The following is a 25,029-nucleotide window of genomic DNA, read 5'->3' as shown; positions in this document are numbered from 1 at the left end:
ACATTCACAAGTATCCATCTTCGATTTAACGGCACTTTAGCGCAGCCAAAGTCGTGATAAATTTACCTCCCCATACACAAGCCGGTGCAAACTGCCGACAGCACCACTTTTCCCGCGTTAACATCCGCAACAAGCACGCCACGGATGACCCCGGTAACTACCGCTAATGAGATGCAGAGTAGGCACAATATTCTCAACGTCCAGCCAGATCTGCGATAAGAACACAAAACAGGAGGTAAGGCGCCTTAACAGCAGAGAATTAACACCTGCTCAGACCTGTGCAAACTGGCAGTGCTGCGGAACAGTTACCGGCTGAGCTTCCGCCTTGCCTACGTCACCTGCATCCAGCCCTGGTTCCACTGGCGAACATGCACATTCGAGTGTCCCATGGATGTCTGCCTATCCAACACAACCGTAGATGAATTGTACTATGACTTGTGTGTGCGTCCCCTGTTGCATCACGAACAGGAGTGCAACTGAGACAACCGTGCATGGGATGCCTTAACATACTCCATATGTATTGGCAGTTGTGCATGGGAGACTGCACAATTCCTCGTGTGCAGTGACCACATCGAGGCGCTCCCCTGTTGGGCTGTGTTGCGGATTGGTGAAACGGTGTGGGCTGAGCACACCTGCCCAGACAAGTTAATGGATTGGCTCACCCTGGTGTTCCTTGAACTCGACAACGATGTACTATTGGAGCACAATGCACATGAAGCTGCATGGGCATTCATGATTTCATTTAGCCTTCTCCCTTTGAGGTGGGGTGCCTTTGAATTGAGTGCTTTTCGGGGGCTGATTTGTTTTTGACTTGGGTCATATGTGCTTTCAGACAGATTTTGTGACCTGGTGCATTGTGCGTCTTCTGCGTGTATTGTACGGCATATGTTGTGGGTGCACGTGGAAATGTCAGAGTGTGACCTGCTCCTTTATGGATGTGATCCGCACTGGGTCACCTACATGTCGAATCGTGGGGCCATGTCATGTTTTTTTGCTGCCGCCATGCTATCGGACATGCAGTGTTACTTGCATAGTCGGTGTGGGTCACAGAGCCGCTGCTTTGCTTGATTGAGCACATGGGCATGGGTCGGTTGTGTTATTGGTGATAGGGAGGTGGGCTCCTTTGTGCACATTGTGGGCGGGGCCTACTTGGTGTTTCTATGTGTGCTGCAGTGTACCAAGGCTATCAGTGACATGTTCCAGGATCATTGTGGGTGTGCAGTGTGCTACACATAATTGTGCATGTGTGCCATTGTGCCCATCTCCCCCGTCCCCCCAGTCCCTGGTCGTTACTCACCCTGTTGCTGTTGGGTTAGGTCGTATCGAGCTGTGTCCAGGGCCCCAAATCCTGCCACCGTCTCCACACTGCTGACTGTGGCCAGCTCATCCAGCTCCTCCTGTGTCGCAAGACTCCCACCTCCTGTCGCCGTTGCTGCCGTCCTGTTGGCGGCCAGTTTCTGTTTGGTTTGGCTGTGCACTTCATGCCAGCACCTCTTGACCTCCTCCGTTGTCCTCCTCGACACTCCGACTGCATTGGCGTTGGTGACGATGGACTCCCATATTTCCGTTTGGGTTGCCAGTGCTGCAGTGGAGGTGCTGAACAGTTGTTGATGGTGTTCTGTCACCTCCGTGACGATGATCCGGTCTTCCTGCGGACTGAACCCCATCTTCCTCTTCCTCTTCTCCTTGCCCTTCTCTGAACACGGAGTTCCTGGCTGGCCCTCCGTGGGGCTTGTGGGGTTCAGCTTGTCATCTGCACTTGGTCCAGGTGCATCTATGGTGCTATGCAGTTTGAAATTTTCTTTTTCTTTCTTTTATAGTGCATTTTCACCACCAGACGCGTGGAATTTGCAGGCCTGTGGCTGGTTTTCACTGATTTTTGCACCACGATTGGCCTCATCGCATGATTTTTTGCGTTTGCATTTTTGCGGCATGGCGTTGATTTTCACGCTGACATTTGATGCGTTATCTGGTGACTATCGCATGCTACTGCCGTGTTGTGAATACTTGTTTGGCACTGTGTAATTTTCCCGCGTTGGGCTGCGATGTTGAGAGTTGCATTAAGCAACTCTTGCGGTAGTTATCACACGTTCTTGTGAATATACCCCTCAATCAATAATTGTCCAGTCTGTGCTTTTCTTTTGAAAAAGGAAAAGTACATTTATTACCCACACACTACGCAATACCAAGCAGTAATTTACAAATGTACACAAGGTTGGTGGAAATACCTTTGGTAACAGTAAATTGGATCGCCAAAGTGTCAATGTTGCCACATTCCAAGATTAGGATCACATATGAAGGTAACATCTCATTACATCACTGACTCCAGTAATTATTATCCCTCTGCATCTATTATGACTAGTCAAGCTTTGCAAGTATGTGCCCACATTATCAGCAATAAAGCATGACATCCTGGCTTTTCCAACTGTAAGTATGGCATCCCCTTATGCGTTTATCACTGAATAATCAAGCATTTCAAAAAGGTGCTCACATCATCATTTTTTTTTAAACTTGCCTTTTATTCATTATTGCTCAGATATCACATTACATGTTGGCCCATCAAGCGGCGAAACAATGAAAAGAGAATCATGACACCTTACGCACCAGGTAGGTAGTACAGGATTTCAGAGCGGCCTCAATGTTCATCCATGTGCTCAGCTCCCAAGCAACAACTCCCACAGAAAGGAATTATGCACAAAAGAAAAACAAATGTAACAATTTAAAAGCATAATAAGAACTTGGCAGTGACAGGCAGTCAGGCAGTCTTACCAAAAAAAGGAAAACTAATAGATCCTCGAGTAAGGAACAAGTATGGATGTGTGGGAAGCCCCCCAGTCTCCATGGGGCATATCATCTGAGTTGGGGGTAAGCACAATTTCTGCACGGGGTAGCAATGAAGAGCAGCTTAATCTGCTGAGATAAATATATATGTCAGCGATTCCATAATAACAATTAGGGGTCTGTGTAGGAAACAAGCCCACTTCCATGCCCTCAACCTTACCCTTTGTCCTGGACTATCCGCAGTCTGCTCAATCCCCAGCACTCCTTCCAGCACAGTGCACACAGTCATAGACTGTAAACCAACTCAGTCAGCTAAGCAAGGATTCATCCTCTGAGGTCAGCGTTGGAGTAGCAAGGTCTGCAGAGAGGCCACAGCCCCCTCACCTGATCCCACATCCACCAGTAGGCCCTCCAACATATCTACTACCTACACTTCTGACTACTCGTAGCACACGCAGTACCTCTCGCCAATAAGCCTGAAGTCGGGCACAATACCAGGTCATATACTGAAGTGTTGCAGGACCCATACCACACAGGGGGCACCGGTAGGGTGCACCAGATCAAATCTTGACAATATCTGGGGAGTTGGATATGTGGGATGCAAGTAAAAAACTGCATATTAAAACGTGCATTACTAGTCACCTCCCGGACCTGTGAAAACGCCTGTTTCCATTCACCCTCAGTGAGCGGCGATTCTTCTGTCCTGGATTTTTGACACATCAATCCTACAATCCGCCTTCAGGGCATTTTATATGTAGGAGTTCAGTCTCCTAGAAGAGCCCAGATTGAGCAGCAGCGCCAAGGTTTGTATTTTCCCTAGTTCGTCCAGGAACGTGGTCCATATCTTGCGAGCTGTGTGCAATAATTTCGCATACTGTAGGAAATGGCCATCCATCACATGAAAGCACTCCTTTGCCTCCTTAAAATAGAGGAAAGTCCCATTGAGGTACAAGTTCTCAGCATTTTTGCATCTACATTCATGCCTCCTCATGATGTTCATGATGGACTGTATTTGATTGAAACCCTGGATCCATCGGAGGGGGAGCAACTAAACGTATGGGGCCCTATGCATGACGAGGGTACCAGCCCCGTCCCAGGCCCCATGACCTGACGGACTACAAACAAACAATTTGAGGGAGTCCAGGAGCCCATCATGAGGTATCTCAGGAGCTCTGCCTCCACACCCCAGTCCACCAACAGTTCCTTCTCTACATTGGGATCCTCAGGGCACCACTGCACTGCATATTGCAGCAGCCCTGCAAGATAATAGAGACCAAAGTCTGGGAAACCCAGGCCCCCCGAATTCATATCCAGTTTGAGCACCTCCAGTTTCTCCCGGCCCACACCAAGGAGATCAGGAGACTATGGGGCATATTATCAAGCATGGTGTTAACATTATCGCCGCTTTAGCGGCAGAAAACTGCAGCTAAAGCGGCGATAATGGGCTTGATAATATGCCGTAGAGAATTCCCATAGCAGCCCATGTTGACACCAGAACATGGGCTTCTATTGGAATTCTCTAACACATATTACCAAGCCCATTATCGCCACTTTAGCGGCTGTTTTCTGCCGCTAAAGAGGCGATAATGTTAACGCCGTTTCTTGATAATATGCCCCTATTTAAGGTATCAAAGGCAGATTTCGGGATACAACATAAGGAGTTCTGGAAAGCGTAAAGGCATCAGGGAAGCATTACAATCCTCGCCAAGGCCACTCTCCCCATGACTGAGAGGGGCATGTGGTTCCAGAATCGAATAAACGCCTCCAGGCCCATGATGACTGCTTCCATATTCAAGGTGCTCACATCATCATTAATAAAAACATTGCATCCTCTCAGGAATATGGATCACTGTTTGCATTAAAAAAGCATGGTAACTCATGAAGCAGAACACTTTGAAAACTGTCAAGAAGAACATCTCATAATAAAGCATTTTCATTATGAACCATATCTCTGTGTCTTTGCTTACCACCTTTAGGTCACAAAACCAGCAGCCACAACCTTGACCCCTAAAGGGGGCTGCACTCCCAGCTATAGGGTACATCTTCAGTCTGAGAAGTGCTTGAAATCTATGACAAAGCCAGGGAAGGTCTACTTTTCTGTCACCCTTCCAACCTAGGGTCAGTATTTTTAATAAAATACTTTGGGCCTCTTTAAGTGGAGATGCGATGATCCTACAACTACCCCTACACTCTTTTGGGGTAATTGGTGGTGGCTCTAACATCTTGGGTCCACCACAAGCAGCAGAAACAGTTTGGTTAATTTCAGCCCTCAGGGACATCTGGAGCACTACTCCGGAAGGTCTTGACTATCCTGTTGGAGTTTTTGAGTTTTTATTTTTATATAGCATAAACTTGACCCAAAGGTATTGGAGCGCTTTACATAAGCACCAGTTGTGTTACAGATGGACACGTTTATTTTGCTAGGCACAGGTAGATTAGGTTATTTGCCAGGAGAACAGGATTTTGAGCGTCCCTGCCGAAACTCAAACCTGGTTCCCCAGCTTCGAGGTCAACTGCTCTAGCCGTTAGGCCACATCCTCCTATTAGTGACTCTGGGTGCTTCCTTTGTTGCACCACGCAGTGCTTCCCTTTTCCCTGTACTTTTTTTGTTTTGAGAGTGCTCGGTCCCACCCATGCATATTTGCATGGGAACCCACTCCTGGCTGCTCTCGGCTGGCTTCTGGCACTGGCAGCACTACTCTGCGCTGCCACAGGAGCCAGCAGTTCCCTTTGCCTGCCTGCGGGCAGGAACTCCTTCTGGTGGTTGCTGCCCATTCCTGCCAGACAAGGGCACGGGGAGCGGGGCAGGCTCACCACGGATGGGGGAAGTGCAGTGCAGCCCCCATCTTCTTCTCCTCATTTGGGCCCTGAAGTTGAGGATCCCTGGCCCGCCTCTTTCTCTCTGTCTCCGGGGGTTGAAACAGAACTACCCATACTTCACCTCATTGGGGTCCCAAAGCTGAGGGTCCCAGACCACCAATCCATAAACTGGCATCAGGGTTGAGGTCCCCAGGCATCCTGAGCTTGGGGGAGGGGGCGATAGACAACACCCTCCCAGGGCCATGCACGCCCCCTCCTAGGGCTTGAAAATCTAAAAGTACTACTTGCGGCAACGTCTGGGCACTGGTTCTCCATCTTGGGTTCATTTTGTTCCTGGTGGGGAGCCCCAGTTTCATTGTGTCTAAGGCAATTACCTGTGCATGGAGCCTGTCCCACTGGCTCCCTGTGCCACGTGTTCTCCTTTTTTTTTCTTCTTGGGCTTCCTTCCTCCTTGGTGTACAAGTCCATTTCTTTCCACCAGCCATTCTTCGAGGGCCTTAGGGGACCAGTTTCCCTGGTCCTGGGGAGAGCCCCACTGGTCCTGGGGGCAACTGTAGTCAGAGTCCTTAGTCCAGATGGATATCAGGAGGTTCCTCCTTCCAGCTGTCCATGGATTCGACCTCCAGTACCAGTGTCCAACAGAAAATCACTACCAGAGAGAGTTGTCCACCTTGCGCAACACCTCTTAAGTGAGGGTGGAAGGTTCCAAAAGCAAGGCCCCTCTGGCCTATCCTTGGGTGTCACGTCGTCTCTCTGCCCATGTCACAGCCTTCTGGGACATTCCAAAAGGGTGTCACCCAGGAGTCACTAGTCATATCTCCTCTGGTGGCCTCAGCTCTGCCCCCGCCAACATCACTACTAGGGCCTTTCTCACTAAGACTTCAAAGGTAAACCCCCTAATGGGTTGGCTCCAGTTGTCTGGGTTTACTCCTTTGTTCAGTGGGCTTGGGCTGGCCCATCCCTGATACAGTATGACAGCTGATTAATTGATGCATATCATTCATCCACACCCTTTTCCTCCTCAGGAGCTGAGTCAAGCACTGTTTATGGCTCCCTTTGATGTGGAGTGGCATTTTTTCCTGCTGCTGGAGAGAAATGTACCTAATTTGGCACAGCAGGGTGGCTAAAGACCGGGGATCTGATCCTGAGCTGAGTCTGAGAAATATGAAATCCTTAATGACCCATAAGCTGTACAGATATATTTTTGGAACTCTCATATTTGAGTTTGGCATACAGATTCTGACCCGGTTCGATATGTCAACTGTCTCTGTAGGCCATAGGAAAGTGGAGCTGCACTCTAAGGCAGTCATCCCCCTAGGTATACAATGTAGTGTCACTGCAGAAAAGACAGTAATCCACACTGAATTTTCCTGTGAGTGTACACTAACATTATGAGGCCTACCCAGGTCAATATCCAATCCTGCACAGTTCCTTCTGCGTCAGGCTACCTGTGTGTCGTTACCAGGCTAAGTACAACAGGAGTCTCTGACGTGCAGCCATCACCCATGTGCACACACATGTGCATATGTGTTCATGTATAACCAGCCAAGTGCTCCTTACCATTGCTGCATCTCAGCAGGCTTATCTTAAAAGTCGGACACTGGCAATAAAAATGTGCAGTTCATTTACCATGAGTTGATCGTGAGTGAATCACCGATTGTGAGGCTCACCCACAGTAAAAAAAAGCAAAAAAAACAGGTGATCACAAAGCAAGAATCCTGACAGATATAATGGGAAGAACATCTCACCTTGCAATATGTTTTCAAATATATTAACATTTTCCAAGTGTTTTCTGCAGATTTTCAAACAGAAACATATTATTTGCCTTTATTTAATTCATTGGTTTTCATAGTAACAAAGTATATTTTTCATTTATTTTTCCACCATTGTTTTTTACCACTTGCTTTATTATGCAGTCTGCTTTGTCATTTTTGGATACCAGTGGCTGTGCTAGTTAGCGGCTTCTCATTGCTATTCTTCGATAATGGTAATTATTGATCTTATTCTATACTCTGTACTTAATATGTCTTCGGGAGGTTGTATATTTTACATTAGGTTTGTATTTGTATGATGATATATTTTTTCAGTTTACATCCGACCTCCATCCATTCCGAAACTATACCCCCAACTACAAGTCTCCGGTCCTGCCAGCTGAATTAGGATGCGACCGCCACCATGGCGGTCGCAATGTCTATATTTTGTATTACACATATCCCTGCACTACGTGGCAAGCATTATGCGGTGCCTGCCACATGGTTCTGGGATATGTAGGGGGTATGGTGTACCCCTTACCACAAAACTGAGGACCAGGTGGAAGGGGGGCCTGCTACCAGCCCCCAATGTCCCTTACTACCAGCATTTTCATGACGGGTAAACCACCATGAAACGCTGTGGAGGGCCAAAGACTGGCTGGGTTGCCCAGTTGAATAAATGAACACAGAGACCCAGTACTATAACCGCTATTGTCGCGGTGGAGTAGGAAAAGAGGGTGCATTGGTCCCCAGCAACCGATAACACGTACTTGCAGTGACCTGGTGTGTGGTGCCCGATCTTCCCCTGCCGGTGCTGGTGATAGAGTAACATTATAAGTGAATCGCAAGACAAGGCTGGATGTTGCGGGGCAGAGAGCATTACGGCTGAGGAGTGGGAGACCTGAAGTCTGTGGGAGGGCTGATCCTAGCGGCGCCAATGAGAAAAAGTCGACTGCCAAGGGTGCGAAAGTGACACAACAGACTAAATTAGACAAATATGCACTGCCAAAGCAAGCTGAACCCTAGCACAGTGACAAGGGGAAACGGATGACTGGATCTGAAGGGGAGCTTCCGGACCCGAAGTTAAAAGATGTCATGGATGCCATCTCAGGTGTGCGCTCCTCCCTAGAACAGAGGATGGACACCATCATGTCTAAAGTGATGCTGATCCAAGCTGACCTAACTAAGACAGGAGAGAAAGTGAAACAGGTGGAAATCGTCACTGCTAGCCTCATGGAAGACGTGCCGCAAATGCAGAAAGATATTAAGGACCTGCAGGCCTTTCGTAAATTTGCAGAGGATAAGTTGGATGACTATGAAGGATGCACCAGAAGAAATATCATGAGAATTATAGGTCTGCCGGAGAGGGCGGAGGGTCCTGCCGCGGACTTATTCATGGAAGAACTCATACTTAAGCATCTTCAGCCTAAGGGGTTGTCCAAATTCTTTGTGGTAGAAAGGGCGCATAGAGTTCCTGGCGGAGGCACTAAACCTGGTGCGCCTTCCTGCCCTATGTTGGCGAGACCTTTAAATTTCAGGGACAGAGATGTCATATTGCAGACTTCGTGTATGGGCCCCCCCTTGAAGTATGAGAATTCGGAGATCTCCTTTTTTCCAGATTTCACCTTGAATGTACAGCGACAACGGCGAGACTTTTTAGAGGTGAAGAAGAGATTTAGAGACAAAGGACTTAAGTATGCCATGTTATTTCCGGCCCAACTCCACGTCGAAGCAGATGGCAGGGTCTGGTTCTTTGATGTCCCTGAGGCGGCTGCAGACTGGATTGAAGGTTAGAGAGCCGCGAGAGACCATACGGCCCGCTAAGTGGTGGATTGGGCCAGTTCATCTAATGGCTCAATCTGATGAGTGTGATGCTGGAGGCTGATCTTGGCGCCTCGCCCGGCAGTGCCTTCAAACTGACGCAGTGGCTGAATTTATGTGATGGACAATGGTTTGACAGCATTGCTTGATTGTCCTATATGTCCTTTATGGTGTTGGATGGGCCCCTCTGGCAGGACACATCGCTTTTTGGAATTAAGGAGGTGGTTGGGGTGGCGGAGCATACACCTCCGATTCCATTCTACTTTTAGTTCTAAGTTTGGGTGACAGGCACTCTGCATAGTTGAAACATGGGTGGTTCCAGGCCCAGAGTGCAGGGGAGTAGGGAGGGGGGTTGTTGGGGTGGAGTGGGGTTATTTTATGTTTTGTTAGAGAGAGCGACATTGCACATTGCTAAAAGAGAGATGGGATACACAATCTCTGAACATACACATGGGGACGCACTGGGATAAGACCTTTAAGCTCCTAAGCTGGTATGTACATGGGCTCGGGGACAAAGTAAAGCATAGTATCGTATTGCAGTATATCAAGCGCCACGCTCCGGAGGTGATGCTTCTCCAAGAGACGCACTGTGGTGTCTTGTATTATCATCCTCTACTTACTATTAGTGGGCCCTTCTATTATTTACTTCTTGGTTTAGAATGTTGTACTCTGTTGGTGCTTTTATTACATGCTATTCTGTATTAGAATGTCAGGCACAGAGGATCAGAATTCTTATGTTCATTTTGTACTGATCCTCTGAGCCTGTTGGACTTGTATGCTTTACCTGCATTAAACTATTGGAGAAAACTACCTACTTCGTCTGCCTTCTCAACTTTACACGCACCTGGTAGGTAACTCCTGCAAGGCCATGAACAGATGGGGCTACCTGCTGGTGGCCCACTCTGGTTTTACCACGGGTTCCAGGGGAGTGGGTATCCTGCTCCGAAATTCCTTTCCGATGTCAATACAACACACATGGACCGATGGGATGAGTAGATGTGCACAATTTCCGGGCAGTGGGAGGGTAAGGCAGTCACGCTAGTATCAGTGTATTTCACGCCGGGACTGCAGGGCCAGTCCATCGCTGACCTGGGTAAAATCGTGTTGTCGTTCCCAGAAAGCTGTCTGGTTGTAGGAAGGGATCTTAATACAGTGGTGTTGGGATCTCTGGACCACTGTCCCCCCTACCATCAGTCCCTCGCAGAGTTGGATCCCAGACTTCATTGAAGCCATGGGCCTTGTGGACACATGGAGAATGTTCCACCCAGAACGTATCAAATGCACTTTCCATTCCGGGTCTCACAATAGCTTATCCCGTATAGACTACCTTCTCACTCCGGCGCCCCAAGCGGGGAACATTAGGGAAATCAGACACGTCACCCGAGGCATATCTGATCACTCCCCACTATGGGCAGAAGTGGTCATTGGTGAGAGGAGAGTGGGATGGGTGGTACTTCAGAAACCCAGTGGTCAAAGACATGGTAGCAACAGCTATAGTACACTACTTTCTAGAGAATAAGGAATCAGTGAGTTCATCCCAAACCCTATGGGAAGCCTTTAAAACTGTAGTGCTTGGTCAGGCACTCTCGTTAATAGCAGGGGTGCGGAATGAAAAGTCGAAAGAACTAACTCGCTTGGAAGATGAAATCCTCCTCAAGGAAGAAGATGGCAGGGAACCAATGACACAAGACAGACTTCATGCCTTGAAACTTAAACGAACAGAATATAAATCCATAGTAATGGACATGGGTAGAGACAGAGAGGGTAGGCTCTATGACCTAGGGGCCTAGTCTGGAAATCTACTGGCATGGCTGGATAAAAGAGAACAGGTGAGCAGACTGGTTCCGAAACTGCTGAAGGGATCAGGGGAAGTTATAACTGACCCACAAGAGATCGCTAATGAGTTTGCGAATCACTATCGCTCCATATATAGCGCGAGCACTTCCTTTACAGAAGAGGACTCGCAGGCTCTTATTAGAGACATAAAACTTTCCTCCCTAGACATAGATGACAGAGACCTGCTAGACAGCGATTTTACTAATGACGAGGTTGCTCAAGCAATTAGAAGCCTCCTATCTGGTAAGGCTCTGGTCCCCAACGGCCTGCCAATTGCGCTTTACAAGCTGAAGCCGTATTTACTTGCCTCATACATGTGAGCCATGTTTGAAGAAAGCCAAGAATCGGGGCTGCTCCCTCTAGATCAACAGGTTTCCACATTGGTCACTATACATAAAACTGCCAAGTCCAGAGGCTCATGCTTATCTTACAGGCCCATCTCACTATTGAATTTGAGCCCAAAGTACTCGCAAAAATACTAGCCAGTCGTCTGCTCCAGGTAAAAAGCAAACTAGTGCACCCAGACCAGTCGGGCTTCATGCCTCACCATAATACAGCTTTGAAACTAGGGAGACTGCATGGTGTGTTGGAGCACCAGGGCACGTTTCGGGAAGCTGCAGTCGTGGTCTCGCTTGATGCCGCGATGGCTTTCGATACCATAGAGTGGTCATATTTGTTTGCAGTCTTGACCAAGATGGGATTTAGACCTCATTTTATCAGGTGGGTACGCCGTTTGTATTCAGAGCCCTTGGCACAAGTGGTCGTTAATAATAAGAAATCCGGTGTATTCAAACTAAGCAGGGGGAAGCGACAGAGGTGTCCGCTGTCTCCCCTCCTCTTTGCTCTTACCCTGGAGCCACTAGCGGCATGGATTCGGGGAGACCCAGTAATCCGGGGACTAAAGTGGGCTGACTTTCAATACTTGTTTCCCCTTGACCTCCCAATCTTGCACTGTAACAGGACTGCGGTTACCCGTCTGTTAGGGCGGGGCCGTCAGGGGCAGTTAGCATTCTAGTTGTTCTCTCTTTCCTCACAATAAATAGCGCGATGCTTCGACCGCACAGCGGGCGTGCCGAAGGCGCTCCAAAGGCAAGCCCGTCTGCGCCCGTCAGCATCCCGGAGGTGGCTGGCGCTGGCCACGCTGCTGGTAAGTTCCCTGTTCTTTGTCCTCACCTATGCTACAGTAGCAATAGGCTCCGGGAACTGTGCGAGGGCATGAGGTGCCGCTCCCCCCTGCTCCCTCACCTGGATCCCATCACAGTGGTTTGCCCCTGGTGTAGCTGGGCGGTCTCAATTGCAGAGAAAGGTCTCCTATGCAATCAGAGGGCCCCGGGTAACTCCTGTCCTTGCAAAGTCGGGCAGTCCCATGAGCTCGGCAAACTACGAGCCCTGTTCCTCAACACCCGTTCTATGAGGAAACACGCCCTCAATATCCATGATTTATTAGAGGACATAAGCCCGGATTTTATGTTTTTAACTGAGACATGGCTTAACGATGCCTCTAACCCGGCTATCACAACGGCTATCCCTAATGGTTATCAGCTAGTCAGAAAAACCGCCCCAGGGCACGGGTGGCGGCACAGCCATTATTTAAAAAAATCATTGTTCATGTACTTTTGTTCCTGTTGACGTCGCCGGAGCTGAAACTCTTGGGTTCCATCTGGTAGTATCTCCCCATGACTTGCTGACGGGTATTCTAGTATATAGACCCCATGGCCCCACCGGTATGTTCCATGAGTCCATCAGCAATGCAGTCTCCCACTTGGCGATGAAATACATACACTGTCTAGTGTTAGGTGACTTCAATATCCATATGGATAAACCTGCTGACCCAGACGCTATTAGACTAAGGGAATCCCTGGATATTTTCAAGTTGACTCCTTTTATCTAGTCCCCTACCCACGAAAAGGGCCACATTTTGGATCAGGTTTTTTGTACAGCAAACATCGTAACTAGCCCCCCTCCCGCTTGTGTGGTCGGATCATTTCCTCCTTGAGTTCACAATCAAGTGAGAGTCCATCCACCCTAATTCCCATGGGAAGCCCTGCATGGGCAGTTTTAGACCCTTCCACCTTATTACTCCAGAGGCTCTGAGTGAGGCTCTCGAAAAATATCCAATTATCCTGAGCGGCAATCTGGAGGATGACGTCGCCTGCTTGGACAACTGGCTCCAGCTCCGAGCAACGGAGCTTGCCCCCCCCTTCCTCCCGTTCAGCTAAGTCCGCGCGTGTCTCTGCTCCTTGGTTCACGTCAGCCCTCAAGAATAGCAAGAGCGCCTGCAAGGGCCTAGAGAGAGTGTGGCGTAAAAAGTTCGACCTCAATGATAAACTAGCTTATAAACAAACTCTCAATTCCCATTATAAACGCATTCTTGAGGAGAAAAAACTTTTCTTCTCCTCAAAAATCGAAGCAGCAGATAACAAGAGTAAGGAGATTTTTTAAATAGTGAGAGAATTCTCCTCCCCCAGAGCGGTGGCTAGGACCTTCAACCCCTCTGAGACATGGGCGGGCCATATGGCCTCATTCTTCTTTAATAAAATTAAAAAGATTCAGGACACCTTCTTCCCTCAACTCCCTGCTCTAGCACCAGTTATTGAGCCCATCTCCTGTATGTTACAAAAAGGAAAAAGCCACGTTTTGGATGATTTCCTCAGTAGTTTTTTTTTTTTTTCTGTCACTTTTTTCTTAATTTTTAATTACCTTGAAATTAAAATCCCAACAATGCCTGTAAAATATTGCCCAAAAGAGTACATCACCTGTGTTTAATAGTTCAAAATACATAAAAATAGTCTGAATTGTATCACTGTTAGGACTGAGATTGTATGTAGTTGTGCTGGTACTATCACTGGCAGTGCTGGCAGGGGTAATGGGTGGTGTAGGCTGTCGTGGTCTCCCGAAAAGGGCCCTGTCACTTATTTTTATTTACAAATTAAGCACTGGGGTGGAGCAACTAGAGTAAGTGGGTGGAGCCACTGGTGGAAGTGGGTGGAGCTGAGAGACGTGGGTGTGGCCTTCTAAAAAAATTGAGCACCTGCACTTCATATTTTACAAATTAAGCACTGGGACTTGGCAGCAATTCTCGACTCAAAACTGAAAAGAAAATGGGAAGCTAGTAAACTAGCTCACTTCGAATATGGAGAGATTTGTGGGAAACTCCTGGCATGGAAGACTAAACAAGATCTGGCCAAAGGAATAATTAGTGAGCTGAATTCTTCCATCTCAGGAGTTGCACTTGATTCCCCAGATGAAATTGAAAAGGCTTTTCAATCTCATTTTGAAGAAGTATACCGTGAAGATCTGAATGTTCAAATAGAAGAGATAGAAGACTGGCTGGGCCACACTCTTATTAAAGAGATTCCTGATGATAAATCACGGAATATGGATTTACCGATCTCGGAGTCTGAGATTGGGAATATCATTGATTCGGGTAAATCCGGGAAAGCCGCAGGCCCGGATGGGCTACCTGCGGAATTATATAAAGTTCTAAGAGAAGTTCTTACCCCAGTTTTGACGTTACTATTTGCCCATGTATTTGAAAGAGGAGGAGACATTCCTCCGTCATATAATGAAGCTACAGTTTCCCTAATTCTTAAACCCTCTAAATCACCAAGATCCTGTGATTCCTATCGACCCATCTCTCTGCTCAATAATGATTACAAAATCTATGCGAAAATATTGGCAGAGAGGTTGAATGGGGTAATGGAGTGTCTTCTGCATAGAGACCAAAAGGGATTCGTTAAAGGAAGAGGAATATTTGATCTTATATATAACTTGATAGGAGCATTAGATATAGCTACCTTATATAAACTCCCTTTAGCCATAATAGCGATAGACGCTACAAAAGCCTTTCACAGAGTCAATTGGGTTTACTTACAATTTATACTTAAAAAATACAACTTAGGTAAAAACTTTTGTATATCTGCTATATAAAACACCAATGGCAAGAATTTTAGTGAATGGGAATCTATCTGCTCCTGTCAAGATTCAAAGAGGTACTAGGCAGGGGTGCCCCCTTTCGCCTATGCTTTTTAATCTATACATCGAGCCTCTAGCTGGAAAAATTAGACGAAACCCAGATATACAATCTTTCAGTTTTAAGGGACGGGATAAAAAGGTGGCGTTATACGCTGATGATTTAATGGTTTTTACTCCGGACCCAAATATCTCAATCCCATTGATATCTGATGAAGCAAGAAAGTTCGGGAATATTTCAGGATATGAAATTAACGCCACAAAAACTGAATGTATGATATGGAATTTGAGTACTTGTGTGTACCCAATAAAGAGGGTGATTAGATACTTGGGTATATTAATTTCCCAAAATATTGATGAGATTCCAGAATTAAACCTGCAAAAGATTACTAAGGAAATAGAAAACCCCTTGACAGGATGGGCGAATCTGCCACTAACTCTGATAGGCAGAGTAAATTTAATAAAAATGATGCTTTTGCCCAAGTTAATTTTCTTACAACAGAACATCCCTTTGGCTTTTAATGAAAAAAGTTTAAGATCTCTTCAGTCCAAATTTAATACCTTTATTTGGGCCTCAAAAGCGATTAGAATATCGTGGAAAAAGCTACGTAGGAAAAAGAATAAGGGGGGTTATGCCTACCAGATTTAGTTCTATACGCTAGAGCTTTCTCTTTGAGGGCAGGGAAATTACTTTTGGATATCCCTGATGACTCGGATGTAGGACTGATGTTTAAGGCGATGCTTTTAGACATTGATAATGGAAATCAAGTTTTTCTATATAAATATGGGGACCCGAGATTTAAAAAAAAATCTGATTAAAAGTATTACGGGAATTTGCCGCTACATTGTCAAAGGTCAGAAAAGTTCTGAAGATCAGCTATTTCTGTGCTCTTGCTCCCATCTGGAATGCTCCGGGTTCACCTGGATGGACCAGAGATTCTATGTCAGCTCCCCTGATAGATGCTGGTCTTCGATGTTGGGGACAACTAGTATCAGGAGAGTCTTTGCTACCATGGGAAGAGTTGTCTTCGCTTATGGAAAATAGACTCTCAAAGTTTAAGTATTGGCAATTAAGAAGCTGGCATCAGAACTGCGGGTTTGAGGTGGGCAGAGTAAATGAATTAGAAAATGCACTCTGGAAAAAAATTGGGGAAAAGAAGGAGATATTGACCTATTATTGGCTAATGCTGGACCTGGAGGAAGGAGAATTCAATCGACCGACGGAGTTGTGGGGAGAGAGCTTGCCTGGTGTTCATCTGGATGATATATGGCAAGCATCTCATGACTTCTTGTATACTACGGTGCAGCCTGCATATCTGAGAAGGAACCATGGGGCATATCAACAACAACCGGCGATAATTATCTCTAAGCGCACTTAGCGCTAGGATAATTATCGCCGGCTAGTGTGAATTTTTATCGCTGAGATAGCGTGCTATTAGCAACGCTTATCTCAATAGCGATAAAAATCCCCACGCTAACAGGCTAACGTGAGATTATCGCTGGGAACCCAGCGATAATCTCACGTTACCTTGTTGATAGGGACAGGCAAACTTAGCCATGATATCCTCCTTCCATAGGATATCATGGCTAAGTCAGAAAAATACCAGATGTAAAAAAGCAGCGTTAACCGCGGTTAGCGCTGCTTTTTTTGTCTCTAACAGTGTTAGCGACATTCTTGATAATAGGAGAAAAGTCGCTTAGCGACATTTCTCCTATTATTTTACTCTGGAACGCCCCCTTTGCATCTCATTAGAGATGCAAGGGGAAGCGTAGAGTAAAAGGGTGCTAACATGCAAATTTGCCCAAAATGTCTCCATGCTGAAGCAGATGATATTCATATGTTCTTGTAATTGTCCTAAGTTACACCATTTCTGGGAGGAGATAAATAAAGGTATTGGAGATATATTGGGTCTGAATACTCAGGTAAGCCTGCTTTTAGTATTTTTTTGGTATGTTACCAGAGTATAAGCTGCTTTCCAGATGTGAAAATAAGTTATGTTTATATTTAATTTTGTTGGCGAGAAGAGAAATCTGCAAAAAGTGGATAAAGGATGTATCCCCAACCTTTTTAGATTGGGTTATTTCTATAAAATACACAATGAAACTGGATAGAGTTAAACTGGAGAAAAAATCATGAATAACAACAGGAACAATAGTGTAGACTTTTGGGGAACGTGTGAGGCTTGATTGGGTAATCGTGATCCATGAAGATTCTGGTCCAATGATTAAGCCTTTACTCTCTATATACTTTACCTCACTGGTTCTGTAGGGTGCTCAGGATACAGAACAGATATATACTGAGGTTTTGTGTAAAGCATCTCCAATTGATTACAGAGCGCCCCAATTGGTGCTATCTGAGAGGGAGGCCATAGGAGTGATTCTAGCAGCTGTGACTTATCTATTGGCGAATGAGGACTAAAAAAAAATATTAAAAAAATAAATAAAATATGTAGCGCAACTAGTGGCCTCAGGACATGCATCCGCCTTCAACCTCGGTTAGGTCAGTTAAAAACTTGGGGGTGAAAATGGAGGACACTCTAAACATGAAATCACAGATTCAAGCTGTAGCCGGACAATGCTTCTGCCTCCTGAAAATGCTAAAGCAGTTTTTGCTCCTCCTGCCGGTCCCCCACAGGAAAACGGTGGTCCAGGCCCTGATCAGATCCAGGTTGGACTATGTTAACATCCTGTACCTAGGACTACCGGAATACCTACTCACCCGTCTACAAGTGGTTCAAAACGCTTCAGCCAGGGCGATACTCTTACTCGGTCCGAGGACTCGGATGTCTCCCCACCTGAAATCTCTTCATTGGCACCCGATCTGTAAGAGGATCCACTTCAAATCCCTTGTACTGGCCTTTAAGGCCCTACATGACATTGAAGCCCCTTATCTCAGGAGAAGAGTCCAGTTTTACCATTCCGGCGCACTCTGCGCTCTTCGATGCTGTGGCTAGCATGCACCACCGTGTTCTTCCGCTCTCGAATAGGAGGCCGATCTCTTCAGGTGCAAGCTGCCAAACTCTGGAACTATATGCCGCCAACTCTAAGACAGAAGCACGATCTTCTTTCGTTCAGGAAGTCCCTAAAACGTGGTTGTTCCAGCAATAGCCTCCGCGCTGTCTTACTTTAGCTAGCTCTGTCACACCCACCTAGCGCCGGGACACTCTTCAGAGTAGCTGCGCGCTCTACAAATACCCTGGTAACATAACATAACATAACATAACATAACATAACATAACACGTGGGAGGACCCCATTTCTCTATATGCAGACGACATCCTGCTTTATCTTGCATCCCCCAAGCCATCACTCTACTGGATATATTCACCACCTTTTGGAAATACTCTGGGTACACGATCAACTGGAGCAAGTCCCTGATGTATGTCCTTAGTGGTGAGCCACTTCCACTACCTAGAGGGTGTCCATTGAAGGAAGCGAAAGAGGGTTTCAGTATTTGGGAATCTTTATCACCGTAGACGCCAAAACTAGCTACGATCTAAGCCTATCCCCCGCTACAGAGACTAAAGCAAGATGTGGCCAAATGGAAGACCCTACTGCTCTCATTATTGGGAAGGGCTGCATTATTCTAAATGATATCTCTGCAACGTTATCTATATGCGCTCCAGAACTTCCCAGGTCCGGTCCCGCTGAAATATTTTAAAGAGGTGGAAAGTCTCCAAAGGGAGATGCTTTGGGATGATCACCCTCGCATAGCCCTTCCCAAGCTAGTTCTAAGTTGGTATGATGGGGGGATAGGGCTACCAGACATAAGGAAGTATTACTGGGTGGCCCACTTAGCAGCTATAAATCAATGTATGAACCGTCAGTGGGACGACCCAGGTTACAGAATGGATAAATGGTTATTACCGGGGGGGGGGGTAACTACAACATGGCCCTCTATTCTAGGCCTAAGAGATTTTCATTAACGGGACCAACCGGGCATTCAGTACACGTATGGCACACAGTAAATAGAAGCCTGGGGTGGGAACAAAAGCTCACGATGGCTACTCCTATGTGGGACTCGGAACTATTTGGCACCCGGAGAGGTTCAAAGGGGTTTAATAAGTGGGAACAGATAGGGATCACGAAAATAGGGACCTATGGCAAAAGGGAGAAATTATTTCCTTCGCCACCTTGCAACAAGAATACGAACTGGCCAGCACCGAATACTTTAGGTATTTACAGGTGAGACATGCACTAACGTCGCACTTGCAGAAGGGGGTATCCCCCCCGATACCTCCCCGCTGGAAGACAGGTTGCTGGATGGGTACCTACAAACAAAAGCAGTGCTGATTAAGCTGATCAATTATGCTCCAGATCCTCTCAAAGTGATCTGGGGGCGCTAGGGGAACCATGGGTTGGAACTTGATGATGAAGAGTGGCACGAGACAGTGGCCTCCCCGTGGGAAGTTGCAATCTCCTCCAGGTTGCGTCTGGTCCAATTGAAAATCCTCCATAGAATCTATGTCACGGGGACTCAGCTTGTCAGTATGGGAAAGGCGGATGAGGCATGTGCAGGAGGCACTGTGGTCAGGAGGGCACATTTATGCATACCCTGTGGGAGTATGTCTATATACAGAAGTATTGGAAGGGGATACACACCTGTCTAGGTGAGGTTCTCGGACTTGTGGTGGGGATCGAGGCTAAGAGATGCCTTCTAAATGTATGGAAGCCCACAGATTTAGGTAAAAAAGACCGTATATGGGTCACGTTGAGAAAATTCGATTTTCGATCGTGATCGAATTGACCCGCCATTTTGTGCTCCGCCACCATTTTGTGTTGCTCTCACTCAGGCAGCACGACGATCGAAGTCTTTTCTGCTTTTCCTGCAATATTGTGTCGAAATAGCCTTTTGCCTCTGTTTACAAAGCTTGTGTTAGACCAGGCCGAGCACACTAATCCCTGTCTGGTTTTCCTAATCCCTGTTTTAACTATCTGTTGGTTCACACTATTCTCTTCTGACTTTATCTCATCTTCTGGCCTTCGCTGTCCTCCGCTCGTATTCTCTTGTTTCACAACTGTCCTCCAAAACACACAAACATATCTCGCCACCTGCAAACCAGTTACAGACATGTTAATACCTTAACCTGTGGGAGGAGTGGCAAACACAGTTGGAGGAGAGGCTTCTTCGAGTTACTCGATACTTTGTTTTCCAACTTTTCCTATTGGCTCTATCCTATTTTCGAACTATTCTTATTGGCTCCTTTTATATGTTTTAGGTGTGTTCTTAGTTAATGTATATGTCACCTATGTACTATATAAGATTGTGTGCCACGGAGTGAAGTGGCAGTCTCCTGAGAACATACCGTGTGTACTTCTAGGACAACTGTACTAGCTGCAGCTAATAAAATCTGATCTTTTACGCCGACAGAGTGTCCCCGTGTCTCTGTGTAGCTAAGCAGGAGAACCCAGGAGATTAAGGCGTACCCTGCGCCGCCAGGTCCAAAAGGTTCTGGTTCTTCAATTGGCGCCCAACGTGGGGCGGCTTCAGTGGTAGTGGTTCTGCCTGAAGGTCGTGAGGAACCCCGCAAGAAAATTCTGGAGGAATCGCGAGCCACGTCAAGCGACCCCTGTATGTCGAAAGTGGTCCGAAGGTCTTTTTCAGCGCGGTTACTCCTTTCTGACGGCTACTAACGACTGCTGCCCTGACTGCTGCCCTGCTTTGGCCCTTCCTTTGGTGATGTATGGTAAGGCGAGATGATAGACGGGCCTCTGTTGGCGTAAGAAGATGTCCTTAGTTAAGTATTTGGTGGGTCGCTCCCACAATTTTTGTCCTTTGGTTCTTTGTTCCTTTGTTTCTTTGGTCCTTAGATTCGACTATTGCAATAGCCGAAGCCGAGGGGTAAGTGCATTTGTGCTGCGTAAACTGAGTTTTACCCCCTTGATGTTTGTGAACAGTCCGGTGAAATCACAAGATGCCTGGTCTGACTAAGTTTGGAAAACTTTGTTGCTTTGGTTGTAATAGGGATTCCCGGCTTGAGGACTCTTGTCCGATTCCTTCGGTTGGAACTCCCACATATGAGCTCTATTCTAAACATGGTTTTGGCCCCATTGCCTTTAACGAGACATGGACCCGATACACGAAGAAAGATGGTGTTTTAAAATGGCCAGAAAATGATAGTTTCGATTCTGATGTGCTAGATAATTTGGAAGCAGTTTTATTCAAAAGAAAAGCCCGGCCGGCAATGTTTGACTCTTTCCACCTTTGGCGTAAGGAAGCCAAACAGAGAGAAATTAAACAAGCAAAACGAGATAGGAAAGCACAGGGTATGACAATTATACAGGCTGCCCAACAATTCAAAGATGATGTAATGAATAATGCAATGAAAATTTCAGAAAGACAGCATCGTATGGCGATAGATAAATGCTATCCGGTGTTGCCTGTTTCCCCTTCCGATAACAAGAAAGATTTAGAAGAAGATCCCCTAATGTCTCATTTATTGAGATTGCCTCCGCCCTATGCACAAGGTGCTAATGCACCCCAGTTGTTACAGCCTGTTCAGCCACCAGCAGTACCTCCGCCTGTTCCGGCTCTTCCGCCTTTGCCCCTTTAAGTATTACCGCCTCTACCAGTTTTGCCTTTAACTTCAACTTTTTTGCCCTCATCTCCTGATCTTCGATCTCCTTTGCCTTCTGCTCCTCCTGCAATTACCGGTTCTCCTTCCGTTAGTTCGCCTAATACCTTATCCCCTATTCTTATGTCCAATTCTCCATCTGTGCGTAAGCGACTCACGGACACTGTCACTGGTATTTTATCTCCTTTCTTTGAAGCTTTAAATGTGTCTCCGGCTTTTGCTCGAAGACAGTCTCGTAGTCAGTTCCCAGATTCAGAAGAACGAGAAAGGTTGGACTCTCTCTGTCGTAAATGGATCGAGAGGGGTCCTCAGTATAGTGTGTCCGATATTATGTCTACCTTCTCACAATGGAATGCGCCTACGCAAAGATATGTTTTTAATGTAATGTGTGATACTCTCATTAAAGAATGGGAAAATGTGAATTTGAGTTCGATTCCACAGGGTCTGTTAGATGTTCAGGCTGACTTCGATAAAGGACTCGTTGTGGGTTCTAAGGTTGAGAAAGCTGTAAGGACACTTATTACCTTTAGATCCTTATTGTCCTCTCAGACTTTCCTTGATTCCGATCCGTCGGCTAGACTGACACTGAAAAATTATCCCATGAGAGAGGTTCCTCCAGTGTGGAAGGAAGAAGTTGCGGCTCAAGGTAATAATCCAGCTATTCCTGCTCATTTCCAACGTATATGGGTACATGTCCCCTGGAAGAGATCTGAAGTTTTAGCACTTAAACAGACTCTACCGGATCCTCGTAAGAATCCTGCGGGTTATTATAAAGAATTATCACAGATGGTTGATGCTTGCATCATGAATCTAGCTGATATCGATATGTTGATGGGAAATGTAGTCCCACAAGCATTATGGGCTAAGATTCGTAGAGAGAATCATGTTCAAGCATTAGGTGGTGATTGGGCTGCTATAACTGCCGCGGATGCAGCTCAAGTGGGTGGTGCTAAGCCTGATGCTTTGGTTTCAGAACTCCCTGGTAGGATTATTACATTAATGAAAACGTTGATGCCTGCCTTGAGAGTTAACTGCGATAAATTAGCAGCATGCAAACAGAAGAAAGATGAGAGTGTCTCTGATTTCTTTACTCGTTTTGAGGAGACATTTATTGATCACAGTGGTCAAGATATGGCTACGGAGGGTGGACAGCGATTATTTGTGGACAAATTTGTATTTAATTTGTTTCCCGAGTTGTCACACAAATTGAAAGATTCTGAAAGTTAATGGGCTGTTTCTTCTTCTGCCCAGATATTGGCTACTGCACAATATTATGAAAATAGAGATAAAGAAGAAAAAGAAAAGCAAGAGAAAAAGACGAAAGAATTGAAAACCAAGGTTCTCTTGCAACAAGCTTATCCTCCTCGCTATGTTCAGCCTCAGTTTCAACAGCCTCCGCAGTTTCAGAGGTTGTATCAAAAACCTGAGCCATATATTCTGCGACCTTTGTTAGGACCTAATCAATGTGCCTATTGTAGAGAGGAAGGTCATTTTAAGAATAGTTGTCCGGTTTTATTACAGAGAAATGGAGCATAATCTGCTCCACTAGGTCGTGGTGGCCTCCAGTCAGCAAACAGAGGTAGAGGTCGAGGTGTGTTGACTCAAGAACAGCGTGCCTTTCCTCCTCCTAATTCCGTGAATTATTTTGATCAGCAAAATGTTAGGTCTACACAGTACTACAATGAAGACCATTATGTTGAAGGCGAGAATGAAAGTCTTCATGCTAACTAGGACAGCCTTGGACAAAGTAAGGGAGTTGTGTCGATTCCAGTAGATCAGAATGGACCTTATGTTAATGTCACTACAATGAGTGTTTCAGAGCCATTTCTCCTAGATACTGGTGCGATGAGAAGTTCTATCATTCATTCTAAACTCCCTGGGGCACCTTTGTCTGGCTTAACGAATGTATCTGTAGGATTTTCTGGCGCCCCTGTTCGTAATCCGGTTTCTTGCCCCTTGCCTATTTCAATTGGCCCTTATGATATGGAAGCTCCGCTTCTTTTGACGAACGGTTGCGGTGAAAATCTGTTGGGTTTGGACTTATTGAAAAGAATGCATGCTACGATATATTGTTCTCCTTCTGGTGTACATCTTACTTTAGGACAGAAACGGACTTCTCCAATGTATTTGTCCAAAGATCAGTTTCCACCTGAATTGCTTTCTCTCCCGGCAACGCTTTGGGCCACGGGTCCGAATGATGTGGGTTGTCTTGAGATTCCACCTTATGTTGTCACTCTTAAGCCTAATGTTGAATTACCATGTATTCCGCAGTATAGAATTTCCACTGAAGGTAAAAAAGCGCTTCTGGAAATCATTCATGATTTGATTCAGAAGGATGTGGTTAAGGAAACGAGAGGTAACATATGCAATAGTCCTATTCTTCCTGTTCTTAAACGCACTGATCCTTCTCAGCCTCCTGTATATCGTTTCGTAATTGATCTTCGGGAGGTAAACAAAATTGTTGTACCACAATTTCCTGTTGTCCCAGATATCACTGCTCTCTTGACAATGATACCTTCCACAGCGACTTGGTTTTCTGTTATCGATCTAAAGAATGCCTTCTTTAGTATTCCCATTGCAGAAGAAAGTAGGGATATTTTTGGCTTCTCTCTTGGAGGCCGAAGCTTCCGGTTTAAGCGCGCACCCCAAGGCTATTGTGAAAGTCCCTCTATTTATAGTCAAGCTTTAAAATGTCATCTTGATGCTTTTCATTTGCCTTCTGGTGCTGCTCTTATTGAGTACATGGACGACTTGTTAATCGCTGCTGATTCAGAAGATATCTGCAAAAATGTGACTGTTGCCTTGTTACGCCATTTGTTTAATCTGAATCATAAGGTTTCACCTTCTAAACTACAATATGTTCGTCAAGAGGTTACCTACTTGGGTCATCTCCTATCAAAGGAGGGACGACGATTAACCCCAGAACGAATTCAGGCGATTGCGCAAATGCCTGTGCCATCCACACAAAGGGAGGTACGTGCCTTTCTGGGTATTACTTCTTATTGTAGGCAGTGGATTACGAACTTTTCTTTGTTAGCCAAGCCTCTGTTGGCACTCACTTTGAAAGATACACCTCAGCCCCTTTCATGGACTGACGAATGTCAGAAGAGTTTCACTGACTTGCGTGCTGCTCTGTGTTCTGCTCCTGTATTGGGTACTCCCGATTACAGTAAGCCGTTCACGCTCTATGTCCATGAGAGAGAGGGTTGTGCGTTGTCAGTTTTAACACAGCGTTTTGGAGACAAACAGCGACCATGTGCATATTTTTCAGCTACGTTAGATCCAGTAGCCAAAGCATTGCCTAGTTGTCTAAGAGCGACAGCAGCAGCAGCAATTTCTATTCGACAGTCTGCTGGAGTAGTGCTAGATAACACACTTATTGTTATGGTGCCGCATGCAGTGGATACTTTACTAAATAGGACAAAAACACAACATCTTACGAGTGCTCGTTTGTCTGGATATGAGCTGACGCTT

This window comes from Triturus cristatus, chromosome 6, assembly GCF_964204655.1.
Source record: "Triturus cristatus chromosome 6, aTriCri1.1, whole genome shotgun sequence".
NCBI classification, from domain to species: domain Eukaryota; kingdom Metazoa; phylum Chordata; class Amphibia; order Caudata; family Salamandridae; genus Triturus; species Triturus cristatus.
This window is presented reverse-complemented; position numbering follows the sequence as displayed.